The following is a 15,799-nucleotide window of genomic DNA, read 5'->3' as shown; positions in this document are numbered from 1 at the left end:
CAGTGCTTTGCCAAAGTGTTCATACCCAACGAAAAGTTTCAATGCAGCCTATTGAGGTTTTCTTTGAAGGGGCAACAAAAAGTAGTAAATAACAGTGAAGTCGAAGGCAAAAACAGATATTTTCTTATGTGTCCTTATATATGATTTTCTAACATTGTTGTTTTACAAATATAATGACCTATTCAGCCTCCTTTACTTGGATGCCCCTAAATTAAATCCAGTTTAAGCAAATTAGTTGCAACTAATTAGTAAATACAGCCAATCTGTGTGTAATTTATTTAGAGTATAAAAACTGCTGATCTCTGAAAGCCTCAGCGATTAGTTAGAGAACGTTTGAGAACAAACAGTCTCATAAGGACCAAGAAACAGACCAGACAGGTTGGTGATACCATTGTAATTAAGTTTAATGGAGGGTTTGGTTGTGAAATATTTCCCCCAGCCTTGAACATCTAACAGAGACCCGTTTAATCCAAAAATCGCAAATTATAAATAGTTTAGCAAAAATGCGATCCTACCAAGAAATGGCAGTCTACCTAAACTGACAGACTGGGCAAAGAGAGTATTAATCAGAGGGGCACCCAAGAAGCCTGTGCTAACTCTGGAGGAGCTGCAGACATCCACAACTTAGGTGGGAGAATCTTTCTGACAGGAAAAATATTAGTTAAGCACGACACATATCTGGTCATTACTAAAATAAGTGATGTGTAAAGACTTAACTTCATGGAAGCATTGTAATCCATATTATTTGAAACACACCATCTCCACAGTAAAGCATGGTAGTGACGATGCTTTATTGTAGTCAGACCTGATGGAAGATGGATATGAAGCAAAAATAAAAATAGGGTATTGTTATTTTTTTTTTAAAACAACTCTCGTTCAACTTCACAATTATGGGCTACTTTATCGCACAAGATCCCAACAAAATTCAATCAAATCTGTCGTTCTCACAGGACAACATGTGAACAGGTTCAAGGGGTACGAATGCGTTTGCAACACATTGTGCGCAAGTCTGCATGTGAGCGTGTTTGCCTAGCGAGCATGTGATCTCTGTCTCACTGAGGGAGACAAGTCAGTTTCTGTGGCTCATTCAACATTAGGATCCTCAGCTAATGAGATTAGTCAATAATGGATTGAAAGCAAGCGGCCTCCCCCGCCCGACACAATGGCCAGAGTGGCTGTCCTGTCAGCGACGCGTCCTCCACTCGTCGATATTCACACAAACACACACGCACAGAAACATACAAACAACCCTGGGTCTGCCTTTTTAACATACAAATTGCGTTATATTATCGAGCGGAGTCCTTTCGAGACGGGGCTACGTGCCTTGGCGGCCACAAACATGTCTGTCCTGGGGCTCGAAATCTAAATACAAGCATATATCCGGAGTGAATCTATAAAAAGGATATCGGAAGTGGTAAAAAAAAAAAGACACACGTGAATGAAAGCTCGACAGAGAACAGAGAAAAAAAGAAGTCCTGCTAGATAAGCGACTGCAAGTGTTTGAGCCCAGGAAGGACAAACAAGTCTCCAGAGTTGAGAGCGTTTCTCTTTCTCAGACAAACAAAGACATGAAACGGGCTTTAAGGCTGGCTACAGCGCAAACAGAGCCCCCTTTCAAACGTGTGAAACAACCTGTTCGCAAGGGGTGAAATAAACCTTGCACAAACAAGACGCAGCAAGCCGCTCGCTACTCTGAAGAACCTTGATGCAACATTTACAAAAGCCGAGTCTTACAGAAGAAAAAGCCTGAAAGCAACGTTCAATTGCTGGCTTGTATTTACGCTGACATTCTGCTCTTGGCTCTTTTCAAAGTTGTTCTGAATGACAACTTATAGTCGATAAACCCTTGACTTTCATAGCTCCACTAATTTATTGGCTAAACTCACTCGTCCTGATCTTATAATTCCGATGAAAAAAAAGCTGCGTTGGCAAGAAATGCTAAGTTACTCGTGCTTTAAAAAAAATAAAATAATAATTTCTTCACAATAATAGACTTCAATAGAGATGAGAACATTCTTTTTGAAATATTTACAGCTCTGACACACTGGAGTCTGATAAGTGGAGCATGGATCATAACAGCCATCAATAACAGCTAAACAGGCTAATTGAATACCTAACGACTGCTTGTCAGGCTTAAAATGTTAGCGGTGGCCATTTCCTGCATCACCCTTTTGTACTTTTACAGATTTGGTATTGTAGGCCCTGACCAAGGATGAAGTAGGGAATAAGTATCTGTACACTTAGTTTGTTTACTTAAGAACTACTCTAAAACACCTGGTGTTCGTTTCATATTTTTTTCTTAGCTGTATGTATATATATATATATATATATATATATATATATATATATATATATATATATATATATATATATACATTCAAATGATCCCTAACCCTAACCCATAAAACACTGTAAAAAGGGAACTAAAGGTAAGTAAAATGGTCTTGAAATGAGTGTTTTTGTCCTTCATATGAGCAGGTAAATAAGATTATCTGCCAATGGAATAAGATTGTTGCACTTAGAATAAGAAAAACTCATCTGAATCATGTTATTTCAAGTGCATTATATCTAATTATCTTATTTTAGGTGTCATAATACTCATTCCACGGGCAGATCATCTTATTTACCTGCACCAAATCATAGACATATACACTCATTTCAAGAGCATTTTGCTCACATTTAGTTCCCTGCTTGCAGTGAACATCGACAACCTTTTAAAACGTCCAACCAAGTCTCTTGTGTTTTAGTAGAACATGACTTTAAATGTCATTTTATCAAACATCGGAGAAGCACAAAAGCAATCACAATTTTATGTAAAGTAAGGCTGTTTGGAATGCTGCCAACAAGCTACACCAGTTAGCATGTCTGTTGGTAAAATAAATATCCTACTGCAGGGTAGCAAACAGAAAACTTATTTTGTCCAATCCCTGTTTCTCCAAAAGACAGTGCTGATATCTTGATACTGACATACTGATGCTTTCTTCTATGTATCAGGGTACAATGGACGGGAATCTGTTAGGAAGCTCTAGATAACATCAAACAAAAGCACTAAGTAATGTGGACAAACACGGGTTAATAAGGCCAATGCAGCAGAGAAATTGGCTTCTTATGTATTTAATTTGTTAGAAATGTGCTTCTCCCACGAATATAAATATCTACGTGTGACCTGTTTTACCCTCGTAATATCCGTACTGCTTGTTTCGCGATACGGCGGTATGTTGGCGTTCCCGTCAGGCAGCTTCCCCCAGCTGAGGTCATCTCTTCCCTGCCAAAGGTCACCCCCCCTCCGGGTAATTTGTTTTAGTGCGGCCCCATTACCAACCAAACACAAGGCGTCGTGTAAAGTAAACCAATTACTATCGCACATGAATTGGGAAGCTGGAGCATCCCGCACCACCACTTCCACCATTATTATCAAAACATCTCTTTTCCCCCCGCTAAATGGCACTTTTTTTTAGCCGTTGTTTCCCATGATCTCTTTGCTTGCTGCCTTATCGACTGCCAAGTGACTCATTTACCCTCAATGTGTAATTCTGTGTGGGATTTAAAGGTAATTTAACCTACATTCAGGCAGGAAATGAATTAAAGCCCCGCCGTTTCTCTCCCTCTCATTTCATCTTCCCCTTTCTGTCTTGAAAGCGTAAACAGCCGTCATAACTGAGAGCTCTCTCCTGCTTAGTATTCCGCTGTAATTCTCCCGGGTGGACAACATGCTGTGAAGACAATCTGCATTTTGATAGGCGCACACGGGAAGTTTCCGCGTGGCTCTTTTAAAGCCGCTGCGTCGCAACACAACGCAGGACACGCCACGCCTAATCTAGGACCGACGAGAAGAAGAGCAAATATCTTGGTGGGATTCATGTCGTTTCATTAACCCAAATCAGGGCTGACTCCAGGATGCGATTTGAAGCCGATCGTTTGTGGCGCTGGCCAACATGGAAATGCGAGCAATATATAACCATCTCAGAGAGCCATTTGTACAATCTCTCCATTAGCAGCCACTTTGTTCTTGTAGCCCCTCTGGCCTCATACCAGGCTTCAGCCTCTGATGGCTGCAGCCATGGCAACTGCCTTCATTGTACACTCGCAAATAATGAAGACAATGTGTTTTCCATTTAGATGAGCTTTTCCCCGCACAAGAAGATATGAAAAGTCCATCCTGAATGTTTCATTAAGGGGGAAATAATAACACCACTCCTTGTGCAGGAGGTATTGTCGGAGCTGTATCACAGATTAAATTGGCCTGGTGGGACAGCAGTCAATAACGAGGCTCGTGGTCTGATTCTGGGCTCAACGAGCAAACTTAGCAGAGTAGCTTTTATTTCATTCCAAGCCTCTTTGGATTTGGGTGTTGCGGGGAAACATGTCAGAAAAGGGAGAAGCGCCTCAGGGCGAAACGGGTTTAGTATTTGGATCACATAAAGCAAAACAAAGAGCGCATGAATAGAGGAGAAATGAAAAGGGGAGGATGATACTTTCGTAGGGCCGTCCACATTTTGGTATCATGTGTCAAAGATCAGTGAAAAGCTTTAAATGAGCTTTATCTTGTACTGCAGTGGCATCGTCTACACTACAGCTTTCTTTGACCTTTTCTCTTTGACCACTCTCAGCAGATCTTATGCAATCATCTACACAGCTCAAGTCACACATCCTCCTAAAAGATTTAGGTCTGGGGACTCAGATGGTCATGCAAGAAGGTTGATTTTTGTGTCCGGGGAACCATTTTTGTGTTTTAATGGCCATATGTTTTTGATCATTTTCCTACAGAGAGACCCGATGAAAACCTATTTTTAGTTTAATTGCAGAGCCCACCAAATTTTCATTATCACTCCTGGCAATTAAAAGAATCCACAAGTCTGTGCTCCCTTTCCTAGGCCTTAAGAAGAGAAACAGACCCAGAGCCTCGCACATCCTTCAACGTACCTGAAGAATGAGGTGCTTTTTAAGATATTCACCTTTAGTTTGACAGTAAACGCACCTATAATATTAGCTGTTAAAGAACATGTTATACTGCAAGAAGTGTTAAGCAAAATCGAAATGTTTAAGCATGTGGTGATAGGACAGAAATGGCTTATTTCTGCAATGTCACTGAATAACCTCCTCGGCATATAGAAAGCACCTAATGTCGTTGTGTGCCTTGTTTGTCACAATTCCAATTGTTTTAAACTTTTTTTTTTTGTCATTGTTATGACTGTAAATGTAAGACTTGGTGACTGTAGTGTCGTGGTGCAGTGATGCTTCCCTGTTCTCTTCAGAAAGGACAGGGAAAGTGGTCTGAGATGGATGGAACTAAATACAGGGCAAATTAATTACCCTTTTTATTATTCTGTCAATAGATATGGATAATTTAAGGTGGGTAGCTTGTAGTTTACTGAGTTATGAAAATCCTGACTTAATTGAATGGCATGTTCTCTTGTTTTTCCCGTCTTGAAGAGTGGGCTCGAGAAATGGAGCTCCGTATTACACCATAGAAATGAAGGGATTACTAATAGGAAATTCCTTGGCAACGTGATCAACTTAAAAAAGCATAGCAAATAATATTTACAAATAATGTTTTTAAATCCATTTAAAAATGCTTCAGTTCAATAGTTTTACAAGAATAAAATACATTCAAAATGAAATCAAATTATAAGTTGGATTTGCTTCTAACATTTTCAGTGTAAGAATATGTTAATGGAATAGAAAGGATAATTTTATTTTTAGTTTGCCAATAAATGTGTTTGGTGCTGAAATTGCCTTAGCAATATGTGGCCATCTTGGATCTTTCTGTTGGAGTCTCACAATTTGCCTTGCTTGCAGGGTTTACCATCAACTCTACTAACACTCACTTCCGTCATCTACCCAAGTTGCGATAAAGCCCTTTTTGCTGCTTCAGATCTTTGGGTTCAGAACCATCCATCCATCAAACCTAAAAAATAATAATACTATAACATTGAAATTGCCACAGTATCTTCAATTTGCTAGTCAGCAATTTTCTGTAAAAAGAGATTGTGAAAAGGGCAAAATCTAAACAAAAAAAGAAGACAAGTTCAGATAAAGTTGAAATCCAGTGCTTGGGCGTGAGCATGTGTAAACATACCACATACGCAGGGGAAGGAATGGAAAGATTTCCACTCACTGTTTATATGGAAAACTCCCCACTATAGAGGCCAGGCCCAAATTAATTCAAGAGTTTTTACAAATCTCTCGACAGGAAACACGCCGTTGTTCTCCACTTCCACTTGCTCTCTTCCGCGGACCAGTAAACACTCTTCATTTGCTCTGTTTTCCTCTCACAAGGAAAACACACAAAGCAGATAGAGCCTCTAATTCCTTCATAATAAGAGTTTATCTAGAAGAGCAGAAAGCGCTTCATGGAACTGCTTGTTGTTTGTGTTAACACAAGACCTTGAACAACTACTGACTGGAAAAAGCAGCTGTCAATACGAATCCTATCTTCTCTGCGCCTGCTGAGCTTTTTTTCTTAAATTGCAGTCATGGGGAAGGGAGGTGAGATTTCTTCTATTTCCCTAAAAAGCAAAATGCATAACCTTTTTTTATTTTTAAGAATATAAAATGAGGAAGAGGCAAACAAAACAACAACATCACTTCAGAGCAAGCTTACTGAGACAACAAACAAAGCGCTGAGCTGCTGGCGGTTGTGTGCGAGAAGGCCATGGTGCACAGTGATTGATACACGAGAGATAAAACACAGTTAGACTTCTGAATCCGCCTCCAATCACACGCTCTCTGTGACGCACTCGCAGTGCACTAACCCGGCCACATGCAGCCCGTGCTGCTGATAAGCGGGGTCGAGCCAGTCATATCTGACATTTGTGAAACAGCTTCTGTTTGAATGAATAAATGAATGCAAACTTCTTTTAAATCTATGTTCATACTCCTCAGAAGTTTTGAGCTCAGGTACCAAAAAGCGTCAGACTGAATCTTTTCCCTGCTCTATATATTCTGAAAGGTTGAATCTGTTCATTTGTTGATTTGAGGAAGTGGTGGAAAGCCTCAAAGTAGGGTTAGCTTATAAAACAAGCTTCGACACCTCTCAAGGGTCACTGTTCATCATCTAAAAATGGATGCAACTGCAAACCCACGAAGACAGGACATCGGCTTAAACTGACAGACCAGGCTAGGAGAACATTAATCAGAGAAGCAACCAAAAGGCCCACTGTAACTCTGGAGGAGTTGCAGAGATTGACCGCTCGGGTGGGAAACTCTGTCGACAAGACAACTATTAGTCTTGCACACCACAAATCTGCCTTTAATGAGAGAGTAATGTTTAAGGTTTACTAAAAGCCACGTGTAGGACACAGCAAAGATCTGCAAGAAGGTGCTCTGGTCAGATTAGAACTAAATTAAACTTTGGCTATGACTATGACAGGAGGACAATGAAACCAAATCAGTGGTTCTCAATCATGGTCCTAAGGGTCCACAGTTCTGTATAATACAGGTGTCTTTTTCTGCTTCCAAACACCTGACCTAATTTAAAGGGTGATTAATGGGCTTAGCAGCAATGGACGGCATGCAGAGGGAGTTATGTTGTCCTAGAACATAAGCAAACCACTGAAAGAGCTGCAATATGGTAGCTGCAATATGGTTTAGACAGATGTGATAGAATGGACAAGTCAATGTCTGGACCGATGTGTAATTGAGAATATGTGGCAAGATTTGAAAGCTGATGCTCACCAACGTTCTCTATCCAATCACAGTTTCATAATGATATATAATACAATAATACTTTAATAAAGGGACTGTGGATAAACAAATGCAATCAGTACGTTAGTTACTAATCTTCCTTTGTAGCCTTTTTATCTTAAAAAAAAAACAATCTATGAGCTCTTTAATAGAAAACAAGGCAAAACAAGGGTATTCAATTTAATCATCATGAGCCCCTATTGCTGAAAATGACAGAGTCCACTTCAGCCTGTAGCCGCTCATTACCTACTAATTGTAAAGCAAAGACGAGAAGTCTTTTTAAAGAAAAACCTTGTATGATTGCGGTACTTGAGCTCAGAACACGTCATGTGTCTTTAATGAGACAACCTTTTCTTGATAAAAAAAACGACACTGCTGGAAAGGGCTAATGGTGCTTTACATCGCAACTGGGTTATTTGAACAATCCTTTGAAGTAAATTCCTTAATGCTTTAAAGCTTTTGCAAATCATAAATCGGGTGTTAGCCAATCGGAGGTGTAAAGGCAGTTAACAAAAAGCTTCAAGAAATGATCTGTCCACATGGCAGATGCCGGATTGTAGCGCACTGAACACATCCCTACAAGGCTCAGCTAATTCTTCCAATGGGCTTTCACACAGACAAACATTGAAGCTCTTTACACAAGAGCAAATAATGCAGGAATAAATTAATAAAACACAGACAGATTGACACAATTAGACCACTGGGTGTGGTCTGTTCATTATTTATCGGCTCGAGTCTGGCTAGTTTTTTGGCTAGTTAGGCAAAAAGGTTCCGGCTGGGGCTGCGTCTGAATAGGTCTAATTGTCGGGGACTCTTTAGCCAAAGCGGAAGTGAGTTGGCGTTCACCATGATAAGTGCTCTGAAAAGTGCAGTCAGTAAGGAAGGACTTAGGAAAAGAAGCTTGTATGCTTCCTATCATAGTTCCTTTACCACAGAAGGCTTGCAATGTCCCTAACTGGTGCTAAGGAGCCATAAGGAATCCCACAATCCTTTGCGTGACATGATCTCTAAGCACAATGTTATTTTTAAATGGTTAGTACCATTATGGGTGGAGTGCGGCAATGCTAGGTCAATTGCTAATGCTAATATTATTCAGAGTGACATTATTGCTTCACATGTATTGTGTGTGACACATACAAATGTATGGGCCTGGATATGTTTTGGTTTGTGTGATGGAGAACTTCAGCCGTTCGCCATATTAGTCTATCTTGTGTTTTTTTGTAGTACTCTTTTGGGAGGCTGACTTCCTAGCATGCTAGCATTGGCTAACATCCTCCATGTGCATTTCTCACGTATGAGTTAAAGGCTGTCCAAAACCAGAACAGCAGTCCGAAGTTCCTTTACTTCCCATGATAGAGTTCTTACTGTTGATCTCATGAAAGGTCAAGGAGCAAGAGCTAAAAACAGAAGCTAGGGGCTATAATAGACCCCTTGCATCTGACGTCACAGTCACGTGATCGGGGGTGCGCGCCTCCATCTTGGTGGGCAGGCTAGCCTGACAGCCCGTCTACTACATGACAAAACGGGTGATTTAGAGCGTACTTTTAGTTAGTTTATTTTTGGAATCTAAGCAATGCCTACAACTTGTTGTGCTCCCGGTTGCACAGAGAGGCATTCCAAATCGTTGGATGTACGTTTCTGTCGTTTACCGAAGGATGAGGAAAGAAGAAAGAATTGGATATTTTCAATGAAAAGAGCGCAGGCAGACACTCCCAATGGACTGGGGGAGCCATCATATTACGAGAGAATTTGCAGTCTACACTTCATCTCCGGTAAATACAACTTAATTCTGCTCTAGTCATTGTTCTACTTAAATAGCGGCGGAGGGGAGGTAGCCATCGCTACACAGGCCGGAGAAGCGGCCCGTGTAGCGATAGCTACCTCCCCTCCGCCGCTGTCTGAAGCAGCAACAGCGGCTTCTCCGGCCCGTGTAGCTGTTGCTGCTTCAGACAGCGGCGGCTCTCCGGCGGCGGAGGCAGCAGCCGCGGCGGCGGAGGCAGCAGCCGCGGCGGCTCTCCGGCGGCGGAGGCAGCAGCCGCGGCGGCTCTCCGGCGGCGGAGGCAGCAGCCGCGGCGGCTCTCCGGCGGCGGCTCTACGGCGGCGGAGGCAGCAGCCACGGCGGCTCTCCGGCGGCGGAGACAGCGGCGGCGGCGGAGGCAGCAGCCGCGGCGGCTCTCCGGCGGCGGAGGCAGCGGCGGCTCTCCGGCGGCGGAGGCAGCAGACAGCGGCGGCTCTCCGGCGGCGGAGGCAGCGGCGGCTCTCCGGCGGCGGAGGCAGCAGACAGCGGCGGCTCTCCGGCGGCGGAGGCAGCAGACAGCGGCGGCTCTCCGGAGGCAGCAGCCGCGGCGGCGGAGGCGGCTCTCCGGCCCGTGTAGAGCCGCTGCTGTCTCCGCCGCTGTCTGGAGCAGCACCCGCTTCCTGCTGCTCCAGACAGCGGCGGCTCTCCGGCCAGTGTAACGATCGCCACCTCCCCTGCGACCGTTCACGGGAGCTAGTACGTCTGTGTTTACGCTGCAATGTCGCCGACACCCCCACCCATTTTAACAAGACAAAAACACCTAAATAATCCGTAGTGAGTGATGTTTTTTTAACCTACCGGGCGGGTCTTCCTCTCTGCTTTCTGCTGTTACACAAACATGTCTGAACATCCATCCATCCATTTTCTGACCCGCTTAATCCCTCATTGCGTCGCGGGCGTTGCTGGAGCCTTTTTCCTGATATAAAATAATTGCAGCCGTCCAGTGGTTTCAGGGGCTTTCATGCTCTCTTGTCCGTACTGGCCTGCGTGTTTATAAAGCAGCTGTGTCGCGGTACGAAACCCTTGGCCAGCATTTCAGACTCGCTCCGTCCCTTCAGGCTTTTGCTGTGTGGATCTGGCAATCTGATACCATCAACCATCAACTTACTCTTAAAACGATCTTGTGATACGTTATCTAAAGAAGAAAAATACGTGGAGAACTCGTCATTTCGTCAAATGGCGTGCCAACCAATATGGCCGCCACGCAAGGGGTTCTGGGTAACGGAGTCACGTGGTTGCAAGGGGTCTATTAGAACAAAATGTTTTAATTATATATTTAAAAATTAGATATTTTGTTCCCTGCAGGGTTTGTGACAGACTTTTAACAGGATTTCCTTCCTTCTTTTGGAAATTACTTTCTTTTTGACACTAAGGGCTTAGCACAACAGTTAATTAGCTTTCTGTTTACCTTGTAAACAACCGAGACCAAAACTTCTTCCACATACAACTAAAGAAAACCTAAGTTGGTTGATAATGGTTCATTTAAACCCTCTCATTCCAGTTCTGGCTGAATTTTTAGAGATGTTCTCCTATTGGAAGACAAATGCCCCCTCGCCCAGTTCTTCTGCAGCTTCTAACAGGTTTTTGTCCAGGGTTACCCTGCTTTCAGCCCCATGCATCAACTCCAACCAATGACTTCCCTGTCCCTCCCAAAGACAAGCGCCCCCACAACATAAACCACAACATCCCAGTATGGATAGCACCTTTATTTTCCCCCCTCACGTAGCGTTTTGCAAATGGGCCAAAAGAGTTAAATTTTTGTCTCAACTGACTAGGCGACCGTCTTCCAAATGATTTCTATGTCCCCTACATGGCTTGCAGCAAACTACAAATGTGACTTTTGACTCTGCATTGGATCCCTGATGAGAGATGAGTCAAGTTTGTTTTTCTTTTAAACAAGTTGGCAAACCAGCTCTTTATCGCCACCCATGGGACTGGAGGCTGTAGTCACAATTTAAACACAGATGGTACAGATGAACCAAAACGAATAAGAAAACAAACATTTTCCAGTGGTTCTCAGGAAAAAAGAAAAAGTTGAGCACTGTGAGGACCCAGCGAACCAGACGTGACTAAATAGGAAAAATGCTCAGGAATCATCGGATATAAGAGATCACTTCTGTATATTTTTTTTCTTCGCCACACCTGGGGATAAATCCTTTAATTTGAGTCATTTTAATGTCTCAAATCTAACCAATGATCTATTTGATCTTGTGTAAACTCCATTCTATTCGATTTTCTTTTATCTGCCCTACAAGCACAAAAGCCAGCAGAGATAAATAGCCCTTCCATGGACAGCTTGGCACATATTCACACGCATCAAGGGGTCATTAAGGCGCCTGACAAAAGACTTTGTTATAAATAAATTTGTGAATAAACTTAATGGTCGCCTGGTTATGACAGGGTGTGTGTGGGAGCTGTTGTAGTGTGTGAAGGAGCCTGCTTTCATTTCTGCTTGTAACACCCTAATGACTTTATTGTTTCATTCTTATCCAGCCTCAAGAAGCTATTACCATATAAACACCTGCGTTATCAGGCACCGCAAACAATTTCCTGGATAATTTAACAAAGATGCGATTGTTGATTCGGCATGAGGTTTCGCTACTTGTGTGTTTGAGAGTGTGTGTGTGTGCCTTTTAATATATCTATTATCTGTGTTCCTTTGCTGGAACCTGGCTACAGCTGGCCACTTTTCAGCTCCAGTTGTTGGGAGGGGGGGGGGGGGGGCCCTGTAGAGAAATGCAGGAATACTTGTATAACATCAGAGAAGAACTGGATCGCTTTAACTTTTTTTAACCCCTCTCTTCTTTTCTCTCTTTGACTATTCCCGTTGTTCCCCTCCTTCCTCTTTCAGTCACAGGGGCTGGATTGTTCTGCTGAGGCTTGGCAAAGGCAGCGGATGGGAAAAGTGCAGGGGAGGCAGCTAACGCTTCCTGCCTCCCTTGAATCACAGAGAGTTAACCTTCACCGAGGGCACCGTGGCTTCTCGTTAGCGACAGCACCCCACATGCCGGCAGCCTGTCACCAGCCCTGTTCCTGTTTGCTGCCCCCCCCCCCCCCCCTTTTTTGTGTCTCTCTGTCGTCCCCTAAACCTCACGTCCAGCTGAAGCTGAACATCAGATGTGGCTAATATAGAAGTTGAAGACATTGTATATCTTCAGCAAAAAAAAAAAAAAAAAAAAAAAAAAATTACCTTTCATCCGCGTTGTGCGAGATTCTAATCTTTGGTTACACGCGCAGTGAGGAATGCAGTAATTTTCCACATCAAAGTGTGTTTACAGGTCTCGGGGAGTTCTGCTCAGAGTTGCACCAAATCTTGTAAGTCTCCAGGGGAAGATGAGAGAAATCTGATACAAAGCCTGCACTGATATCACTTTAAGGGGCATGAGCTGGGGATGAAGTTTGAAAATTAAAAAAAATTCAAGAGCTTTGTAGCTGAAGGAAAAAAAAAAAAGGAGGTTTAGCGGACCTCTGTGGCCAGCTGCTCATAGCAGCTTGAGACTGTTTCAGCAGTTTCTTACTGAACTTAGCAGCATATTTAGCTTTTTGCAGTAGAGCTGCATTTGGCTAAACCAATGTTTGGAAAGCATAAACTTTGAAATTATAGAAAAATTGATCAGGCGTTTCCTGGCTGGTACAAATTTCCATTTTTTGGTGGAACATGGTGTCTGACCTGCTGATTCGGATTTTTTTGTAAGAAACAGAAATATTTGACCGTACTCTTTCACTATTTTCTGGGAGTTCTTGAAATACTTTGCACTTTTCTTCAGAGTAATCTCTTTCCTTTTAGTGCCACAAAGGACAGAGTACCTCCAGTGGTACTTGCTGCACAGTTTGGATCTAAACCTTTCAATTGTAGTTCTGACACTATATTTAGGGTCATTGTCATTCTGGAAGACTAACTTCCATCGTAGTTTCACGTCTTTTGCGACCATTAACTTAGGAGCGAATTTAACTCTGAGCAGTAAAGGTGCATTGTGGGTAAGCATATATGTTTATATTAGACTTGCACTGATCAAGTACTGTATTTCCTGGCCGATACCAATTATCAGTTGTCTTTGAGGTCTGACCAGCTGATTCTGATTTTTACCACTTCTGATTTCTTTCTTGTAAGGATATAATATATAGAAATGGGCAACGTTTTTTTTTTTTTTGTTTTTTGATAGAGGTGGCGGATAAAAATCTCACAGAAAATGAAAGTATTAACAAAATTACATGGAATTTATGCATAATTATGCTATGTTGCCTTGTCTTTTTTGTATCAAATTTTAATGTCTTTCAGTATTCATTAAATCACAACAAAATGATAAAAATAAAATAAAATAAAGTGGCGCAGAGGAACATGCCTTGAGGTGACATCATATCTGTCACAAGTCATTGATTATAAAAGAAGTAAACATTAAAAGATGCTTAGCGTAGTTGATTTTTGTATTACTATTTTGTTGATTTCTTTTTCTGCCACTCAATAAATCCATTTAAATTAAAGGTTTTTTTTAAAACATATGCATACTATTCTGCTGCAGCATGAAAGTATGCATTTAACTGAAAGCTTTCTAAACATGTTTACTGTTTTTGGAGAGAGCTGTAGCCGCATAAATAAGTTTAACGACTGTCTAGTTATACAACAATTTGTTCAGCTTTCAGTCTATCAATAAATTTGGAAAAGACTGTAGTGTTTTTCAAGATTATAACATAAATGTGCCTAATTTAAGAAATCAGAAGTCAGAACCCAGGTTCTGAACATTTAACTGTCGAAAAGAGACATTACAAAACCTGATGACGTCAACAAGAGTTTTTATTACGCATCTGCTGACATTTCACAGACTAAAAACTAATAAGGAAGTACATCAAAGTGACATTTAACATCACCGAACAACTACAGCACAAACAAGCTTGACATGATCCACCCACCACCACAAAGAGGAGGACTGACATGCAAAAAACACCAGTGTCCCTAAAAGATGACATGGCATGAACGTCAAATTTGGCTAAACGAGTCACATCTAAATGTTTTCTACAGGGAACAGTAAGGAATACAGTTGTATGCGTGGTTTCTCCCCTGCTTTCTTCTCATTTTCACTGACAAAAACAAACAAACACAAGAAAGGCTAGCCTAAGAGAAAATAAAGCATTGATTTTGCACAGGGTAGAAGACTCCAATCAATAGGTTCAAGTAATTCTCTGCACAAGTTTAATGGCTCGGCTGTAGAGAGGGAGACAAGTGCTTTGTCTGAAAATTATTCCTGCTTTTTTTACTGCATCGGCACAACAAATCAAAAGCAACCAGCTTTTTTTTTTTTTTTTTAAAGAAACAGCTTCATGCATGAGGATGACCAAAGACCTGAAGTTCTTACTGTACAGATATCTCAAAATCAATGCAGAAAGTCAAATGTGTTAGCCACTTTGTAGGACCAACAGTGAAGGAAGAGAGGAAAAGTGAGGTGGGGGAGGAGGTCAGGCCATCAGGAGAAAGGGTCATGTTGCCCACCAGCAGCTGACCTCCTGGTGAAGTCCTGACCTCTGACCCTCAGGACTATCAAGGCTGCAGAAACAGACACTGTTTCTCTCCATGAATGGGGGGGGAGTTGAGGAAAGAAAACCATCGGCGTCTTTTGAAGTAGTCATTGAAAACTACACGCTGAAGACTGCAGAGGGGATCTGGTGCTTTTAGACACTGAACAACTCAACTAATGAGCCAATGAATGAGCATGTGGAGAATCCGAGGAACTGAAATACTTTCTTCCTCTTTCATTTCCAGACAGCTCAACTAAAGTTAGAAGAAAAGAAAAAAACTCTCTAGACCACCTGTAAAACGTTAAAAAGCATTGACCCACACATTTGAACACTCATTAAGCCTTTTAAAGGAAAGACCTCTGAGCGATCCCCTCTCTCAGATGTTTCGCCTCTGCCTCGAAATGCCATATCAGGTTCAGGAAATTAGCCAGTTCCTGTTGCGGAAGAGAAAGAAAGCCGCAAGACCAAAGTCAACGCAACACCGCTTTTTACTACAAAACATCTCATACCTCTTTCTGCAACCTCAAAACACAAGCTGAGTTTAGGTCTAACTAGAGCTGCGCAATGTGTTGAATTGTAGCCATTGTCATACTTTCAGTATATACAATATCACACCCACAAAAGACTGCTGAGCGGTAATATTTAGTGGGCTAGAACGTTTCAGATGCCATGTATTCAATCTTTCAGCTGCAAGGATGTTCACTTTCCTTAATGTCTAAACGTGATTAAGGTTTTAGTGACAAAGGGGGGAAAAAATTGGGGAAAATTGGGCTGACTGCGTACAATATGCAAATAACGCAAGAT

General features: G+C 42.1%; 1 protein-coding gene across 3 annotated transcripts in view; it reads right to left on the bottom strand.

The window, feature by feature from the left end:
* LOC105928236 (zinc finger MIZ domain-containing protein 1) overlaps positions 1-15,799 on the bottom strand; it is a 150,219-nt gene that overhangs the window by 62,649 nt on the left and 71,771 nt on the right. The window lies entirely within an intron of this gene.

This window comes from Fundulus heteroclitus, chromosome 10, assembly GCF_011125445.2.
Source record: "Fundulus heteroclitus isolate FHET01 chromosome 10, MU-UCD_Fhet_4.1, whole genome shotgun sequence".
Classification (NCBI taxonomy): Eukaryota; Metazoa; Chordata; class Actinopteri; order Cyprinodontiformes; family Fundulidae; genus Fundulus; species Fundulus heteroclitus.
This window is presented reverse-complemented; position numbering and strand designations above follow the sequence as displayed.